Source organism: Sycon ciliatum, chromosome 9, assembly GCF_964019385.1.
Source record: "Sycon ciliatum chromosome 9, ocSycCili1.1, whole genome shotgun sequence".
Lineage (NCBI taxonomy): Eukaryota > Metazoa > Porifera > Calcarea > Leucosolenida > Sycettidae > Sycon > Sycon ciliatum.
The window spans coordinates 13637884-13646197 of NC_088651.1; the positions used below are offsets into that span (position 1 = coordinate 13637884).

Consider the following 8314-nt stretch of genomic DNA (forward strand, 5'->3'; position numbering starts at 1 on the left):
GATAATTTCAACACTTTTCTACTCCTATACTGAGTACGCGGTGACTTGAGCCGTTTAGGAAACGGAAGTCTTGGCGAGTGTACAAAAGGTAAACCTACCATTTGTACTTCATAACGGAATTGTGCACAAAAATGCACACACACGTTCGCGCGCACACACACAAGCACACACACAAACACTGTACAAACACACACAAAAGTACAAGCACATGTGCACATACACACGCCTCTCCCCCCCCCCCCCCCCCCCCACACACACACACTCAACTCCCCACCCCTGTACTGAGTCTGACAGACATACAATCATGTTTATCCTTCCTTCGCCACCAGTTTCGGATGATGGTGTCAACAACGAGTTGTAAAATATTGGTATTTTAGGACTCCCTACCCTGAAGACAAGCACAGCGCCGTGGATCGAGCAGATCCGGCCGCGCCGGCCTAGCGTGCTTCACTTTCTGGCCGAGGCAAACATCGTCCGCGTGCGCGCATCCCGTGTCCTCTCCCGGGCTTTTACGACTCCCTGGCTCATACGAATGAAATCGCAGCTAGCTGCGCGCGCGCTGTGCATAATAAAAATAATTAATATTGACTTGTAGTACAGTAGTACAGGTCATGCATGCCGCGCGCATAGGCGCATGTGCAAGTGCGCGTGCACGATCATGAGGCGAATAAACATTGATTTTCTCTAGCGCAACAATTATTGTTATTATTGCATTCTTGTACTTTCGTTTGCATGGTTTTACAGGATGAAGCTGTAAGTATAACATAACCAGTTACCTGTCCTTCAACTGAGAGAAAGAGGGCTCCACTCTCCAGGCCTGGCTCACTGGGGAGCCCTGGATGAACTTGGCGTGAAGGAAATCATAACAATTAAATTATTTTAGTGTTATCTTAGCTTCGCGCGATCAGGAAAATCCTACAGAGTCGCTGTATGAAGCAGCGCACGCTGGGAGGCTAAAATCTCTGGTGTGCCAATTATTTGTGTGGACACGCGTCGCGGCCTATCACTGCAATGGACAAGGCCCTGAAAGCTCTTGGTGCTGGTGCGGGTGGCCACGCGGCTGCAGGGCTCAAGGGCTTGGTGGTGAATCCGGCCACTCGCCCGTACGCCCTGCTTCTTTGCGCTGGGATAGTTTTCGCGGGCTGCTTTCGCATGGCCGTTCGCCTGGCGGAGCGCATAGACATGACTGCTATCGGTGTGTCGGTGGTGGAGGGGTGTGGAGTCACCATTTTCGCGGCTGCAGTCTCCATCCTCTGGAAACTGCCGCAGGCGAAGAAGGCCGACATCCAGGGGGAGTCGGAGAGTGTGGACGTTTCGGATGACCAGCAGGCTGGGGCCTCCGCCATGGCTCACGTCGGCGTTACGACACGTAGCGTGGAGGGGAAACGAGACAACCTTACATGGCAGTTGGATGCTAATTCCGACTCAGCATCAACGGTGGCGGAAGGCGGCAATGGCGAATCTGAGACTGAGAGTTTGCTGGGACGGCGGACGGCAAGAGCAACCGAAACGGACAAAGATAATCAGCTATGCTGACATGGTTAGTGCACTCTGTACATGTGCTAGTGGGCAAATACGCAACTACGCATCCTGATCGAAATAACACGCAACGAACATCAGGCAAAAAGTCCATACATGAAAAACCCCGCATGGTTGCGTTGATGTTGCTTATACGTATCTTCCCACGCAGGCACTCGATCGCACCTGCACGTACGCGCGTACGTACACACACACACGTACGCCAGCACACACACACACACACGTACGCCAGCACACACACACACACACACAGTAGTGACGTACCGACCTTTGCGGTGAGCTAGAGGCGCACCTGTGTGTGTGTCCAGTCACATACCTCCAGAGCAGCGAATCCGAACACGTAATCACGTGCAGTAGTTGTGTGCGTACGCGAGCTATCCCTCTCTTTACTGATACACCGGAGTGCCTGGTGCCTAAGCATACCGCATTGCGCAGCACACACATGTGTCTAGTAGGCGATTCAGACTACGGCCAAAATCACGTCTGAACTTGAATTTCCATGGTGGTGCAGTCATGTTTCAAATATTTATGCACGATCGCTGATCAAAAACGACTGAGTCGTAGAAACGTGATCACAGTTGGCCGTAGTTTGAATCGTCTATAACCGTCGCCGTAGCAACCCTGCTTTGATTATGGTACAGTCAACTTCGCTAATAAACTACTTTTAACCACTGCGGTTAGAACGACAATTCGCGGATAACGACGGAACTTCCATGCCCAGAGCCAGGGGCTTCTATTTTTTCAATACCAATTTTGAGGAGGCTTCTATTCAAGAGGGGCTTCTATTCAAGAGGGGCTTCTATTCGAGAGGGGCTTTTATTGTTCATTCCATACCAGTATTGCAATCAAATCTCTAAAACTTTCATATTCACAGCAACTCGGCCCCGAGTTAGTTTGCACACGCTACGTCGACCAGGACATGTACCAATATGAACATGCACAAGGTGTTTTTTGCACACTTGACCTTCATACATGGCACTACCTGGTCACCCCATGCTTTGCGAATAGTAGTCCGGGCTTCTATTCGAGAGGGGCTTGTATTTTTTCAAACAGTCATTGTAGGTGGGGGGGGGGGGGAGGCTATTATTCAAGAGGGGCTTCTAATCAAGTGAGTACGGTGTCTGTAATACGTATAATGAGACTTCGGGTATAAGTACACTTCGCGAATAAGGGCAATTTTCTGATGCCCCACCGAATGTTGTTATGTGCAAAGTTGACTGGAGTCCTACTGTACGTCAACAAATATTCGGTGCGCATGTATTTTGGGCTATTTTCGGCCTGGAGGGCATTGTTTGGCCGAAAATTTCTTGTGGCGGAAATTTTGTTTTGCTTTGTGACAGTGTAGACAGGCAGCAGCAGTACAGGCCAAAATTTGAAGCCAGTCGAAATGTGCTTCAGCCCTGGGAAGCCGAAATTTGAAGCCGCCAGAAATGTATAGACTTACAGAACAGTCAACTTCGCTTATAACATCACTCGGCGGGGCATCAGAAAAGTGTCCTTATTCGCGAAGTGTCGTTATACCCGAAGTCTCATTATATGTATTGCAGTTAGATGGGACTTTGCTCTGGGCATGGAAATTCTGTCGTTATTCGCGAATTGTCGTTATATCCGCAGTCGTTATACGCAAAGTTGACTGTATGCCACTTTGCTTGCGTGCTGTTATGTACAGTGTCAGCTTTTGTTGCGCCGACTTCTATCAACGGTGATCCGCTTGCAACATGTGTTCCACTTACGCACCTCGTTGCCTTTTCGTCCGTAGATGACTTCGCTGTGAACACCTAACAGCGGTGGCATTACATGTCCAACGTGCACGCAGCAAAGCGCGTAGATGCTTCTTGATATGAGTAGTCATAATCATGATTTTTACATGATTTTTACTCTTTGGGTTTTTCTTCTTACTGAGTTCTATAATCCCGGTTGCTTGGTTTGGTCAATTGCAGTGCCGTCAGTCAGTCCTCGAAACAACATTCGGATTGTGATGGAAGTCATGAACCTAAGCACTCAGTTATGTGTATGCGTGTGCGTTTCTTGTGTTGAGCCCTCTCCGCTGGGCAAAAGGAAGATATCCTCCTAGCTAGTTTGTAAGAAATTTCAGCAATCCTCAAGTGTAGTGAGTGCATGAAGTACTCACACCGCTGTTAGGTTTTCATGTGCTCCGATTTTCCACACCGCACTTCTTAGTCCTATCTCCGTCAATGTTGTGCCCTGGGACGAACTGAACAGTCCAAAGCGTGATGTGTTTCTGAACATAATTGAATAGCCGATTGTAATGGGGACTTGCGAACTTGAACTACTTTTTTTCTTCTTTTTATCACCTTAGTTTTTTTATCCTTGCTGATGTTTGTTACTTGAACTATGATTGCTGAGTTCTGTTAGTACCGTAAAGTACCGCCAGAGCGCCCCGTCTCGCGAGAGCGCCCCACCTTGATTTTACAGCCAGAGAAAGGAAAATCGTATGGCAGAGTGCAACGAAGTGTGTACGATGTGAGAATCTTAGTGTGCTAAGGTCACACTTGGCAGGTTTTTGTGTGGAGCTTGTGTCCTCTTGAAGGTACGGATTGACTGAAAAACGTGCAATATGTGTACAAGGTTCATGTCGTATGACCTACAGACAGCAGACCACCTCCACAATACGACCACGAAAGGATGAGATGGTGGGGCGCTCTGGCGGTACTTTACGGTATATGCCTTCATCCTATGTGCTGTCATACCAGTATGTTCATTGCATGGAAACACAATCAACATATCCTATGTGCTATCATACCAGTGTGTTCATGTAGTAGTAGTAGTAGAAGTTTATTTAACGTCGCACCACAAACAGGCGATTTCGCCTCCTTTGATACATGTGGACGACAGAAGGAATGAGAGAGAGAGAGGGGGGGGGGGGACAGAAGTATGGAGAGAGGAAGGGTAGAAATAAATAAGCAATCAACCTCAGGGCTACACCAAAGCAAAAACGGAATTGCATGGGAACACAATCAACATAATCTCATGTAACAGCCCTGTGTATTGTTGTCACGGGTGGCTTGCATAGTTGTCCAGCTTTATAGTGTGTGTGTGTGTGTGTGTGTGTGTGTGTGTGTGTGTGTGTGTGTGTGTGTGTGTGTGTGTGTGTGTGCGTGTGTGTGTACCAGGACCAGGTGTGTGCGCGCGCGCGTGTGTGTGTATGTGTGTACCAGGACCAGGTGTGTGCGCGCGCGTGGGCATGCGTGCGCGTGTGTATACGCACGTATGTGTGTGTGTGTGTGTCCTCAAGGTACCAGTGCATCTGGTGTCTGCTTCTATCAAAGCAGCGTGCTTTCTATACTGGTTATCCCAGCAAGTGTAGGGTGTGCATAGGTAACAACTATCTTGGCCGTCCTATCATATCAGTCCAATGTACTTCGTGTGGTGTAGACCAGGTGTGCATTGGGGGTCGATACACATGGCTTCGCAGGTTGCGTGGATTGCTCAGTTATCTGTCGCTAGTCTCGATCTGCTTCATTCCGATCTTGTTCGCTTTCGTTGGTATGTTAGAAAATCTGTGGGTGCACATCCGATGCATTTGCAGATTTGTGTGCTTCGTTTGCAACGGGCGTATACGTGGTACCTGGTGTGTGTGTGTGTCGGGGTGTGTACATACGTCTGTATGTGTAGAAAAGTGTGTGTGTGTGTGGTGTGTGTGTGCGTGCCTGAAAGAGTTTGAGCTCAACGCCGTGTGTTGAGGATCGCAAAAATGGTGCGTGTCGCTGCGAACTGTCTGGATGGTCTCTGTACAATCCTGACCGTCCGCCTGGATTCGAATGTGATCACATTAATTTTCTTTTGTGCGCCACAGCCACATGTGTGATGCTCCCCTTGATAGGTGTAGTAGTGGCGGATACTGTAAATATACAAAAATTTCGGCGCTGCAAAATTTCGGCACTTCACGATTTTTGACATTTCGGCGGCGATTTATTTTCGGCGTGGGGTGGAGGGCATGGTATAGACTATAGTGCGACAGATGCTGTGAAAAATTTCATCGGCGTTTTAATTTAGGCGTTTTGGGTCGGTGCCGAATATAGCCGAAATTAAATAGCTGCCGAAAATTTGTATATTTTACAGTATCCCGTGCGTGCTACTATTGGCTTACATGTTCACTGGATACATGTGAAACTTATACTTAATCTGCGGACAGAACCGTTTCGTCCGTTGTGGACTCATCAGCGCAGCACAGAGGAAATGAGGCCGAACCTGATAGCAATGAAAAATAATTTTTCCAGAGCCAGATTTAAACCAGGCGCGAACGTACCAACTAACTTACTTACCTAATACTTATACTTGTACAATGAAACCTGCCAAGGCGACCACCTGTCCTACACGACCACTGCAACCAGAATCAGGGGATGCTATTTCTAGTCAAACCACCCTGGATAAGGAGACCACCTGGTAACAGAGACCACGTTGTGAAGGTCCCTTGAGCGGTCGTCTTAGACAGGTTTCACTGTAGGTGACCAATGTTTGGGAAACTCTGAGCTGAGTACGTTGTAGAGGCTACCTGGTGTGCGTGCATAAGACAGTACAGTAAAACCTGTCAAGGCGACCACTCGAATTAGGCGACCACCTGTCCTTGAAGACCACTGAAAGCAAGATCAAGGGTGCTGTTTTCAGTCAAATAACCCTGGATAAGGAGACCACCTGGTAATAGGCCTTGGCGGATAATGCCGGCAGAAAAATTGGCAGAATTCGGTACTTTTTCTGGTAAGTTTCATGCATGTTTGGTATGTGGATAAAGAAATGGAGCAGAATTCGAGGAATTGCCCGCCATAAGGTTTGTATGGTTCTGCCAATTTCGGTGCAAAAAAGCAGAATCTGCCACCTTTTCGAGCATTATCCGCCAAGGCCTACCTGGTAACAGAGATCACGTTGTGAAGGTCCCTTGAGCGGTCGTCTTAGACAAGTTTCACTGTAGTTGACAGGACGTTTCACGCCGTTGGGCTTGCAGCTCGTGTAAAACCGACATGTACATGTACATGCACATGCTTCTCATCACTAGATCAGATGCAAAGTGACGCAAAAGAATATTCACATCAGTATTCGGAGTATTCTAGAATATTGACACCAGAAAGAATATTCGAAAGCAGGCAGTAACATTCGAATACACTTTTACTCTCAGTTTTGAAAATTCGTGCTGCGTTGCTGTAATATGCAGCTCCAATCATGATTTCCTCTGTAGTGTAGTGTTGAGGATGAGAGGGAAGACATTATGTTCTGAGAATTATTATAGCGTAACTTGTAGTTCTTCGGTGCTTTTTCTTTTCTAAATCAGCACACGAAGCACAGAAGCCATACATGTATACAGTGAAACTTGTCTAAGACGACCGCTCAAGGGACCTTCACAACGTGGTCTCTGTTACCAGGTGGTCTCCTTATCCAGGGTTATTTGACTGAAAACAGCACCCCTTGATCTTGCTTTCAGTGGTCTTCAAGGACAGGTGGTCGCCTTATTCGAGTGGTCGCCTTGACAGGTTTTACTGTAATTTCGACTAGGCCTCTCGTACCATTACTCTTCAAGTCGAATGCAATGCTCTGACCGCCAAATACATGTATGTTGTTGGCGCCACTAGCGCTATTTTTCAAGTGCTATTGTTGTCAATGCTCTGACCGCCAAAGTGCCGGTTACCGGTATACATGTAAGGACTTGCTTGCTTCCTTGTTAATCACCATTGTATTCGACTTGAAGAGTAATGGTACGAAAGGCCAAGTCGAAGTTATAATATATTATGGCTTCTGTGCTTCGTGTGCTGATTTGCTTTCCTCCAACCAAAAAATCTTTTCTTTTCTATATCAAAACACAATAACTAAAAATCATTGACAGACATGGATCCTACAGCGGTGGCAACACGACAACGTCAACAACACCACCACCCCCAACGTCAACAACAACACCACCACCAACGTCAAAAACAACACCACCACCACCACAACGTCAACAACAACAACACCACCACCAACGTCAACAACAACAACACCACCAACGTCAACAACAACACCACCACCAAGTTGGCACCAACGTCAAAAACAACACCACCACCACCAACGACAACAACAACACCACTGACCACCAACGACAACAACACAACATCAAAAAAAGGGGGGTTCTACTTTTGGTAGTACAGAAGTACTATACTAGTAGCATGCCATGCAAGCAAGGCGTACTGAGTCTGTATATAAAGTACAAAATTTTAATTTCGTTCACGAAATCCGAGTTTCGTATGATCACTCCACCAGCAGGCTTGTTACGTACATGTACTAAATTTCGTTTTTGGTTGAGGTATAGTACCCCGAACGTTCAGAAAAACAACTTTATTGGAAAGGCTTTCTGTCTAAAGCCTTTCCATACTGGTGCTCGATGTTTTTAGTTTGGGGACACCAAAATTAGTGTACCGCTAAAGACACGTGGTCGACACGTTGTTGACACTTTGTTGACACGTGACCCAATTACCGGCCTACCAAGTGCCTTTGGCGATCGCTAACAGCAACTGTGGAACAGTGCAGCGCCCTTTTTGGAGCAACGTACGAGTAGTGCCCATGGATTATGACCCCGCGACCCCAATCTACGTGGCAGTCCGCAATTCGCTACTTCATACTGACTGGCGTCCGGGATCGTCCCGAATTTGGCCGCAATCTGCTCTCGGACCCCTAGCCAGCTCCCTGACCTGCTCCATCTCCGCCATCGTCAATGTACTATACTGCGCATCCACCCAGCTCCCGGCCAGGCCGGGACTGCACTTACGGGAAGGAGCATTTGCAAGAT

At 47.5% G+C, this 8314-nt stretch overlaps 1 long non-coding RNA gene across 1 annotated transcript; it reads left to right on the top strand.

The window, feature by feature from the left end:
- Positions 1-720: 720 nt before the first annotated feature.
- On the top strand, positions 721-3905 carry LOC135824488 (uncharacterized). The gene is made up of 2 exons (XR_010554863.1): positions 721-1540; positions 3209-3905. It is a non-coding gene; the product is annotated as an uncharacterized LOC135824488 (long non-coding RNA).
- The last annotated feature ends 4409 nt before the right edge of the window (positions 3906-8314 follow it).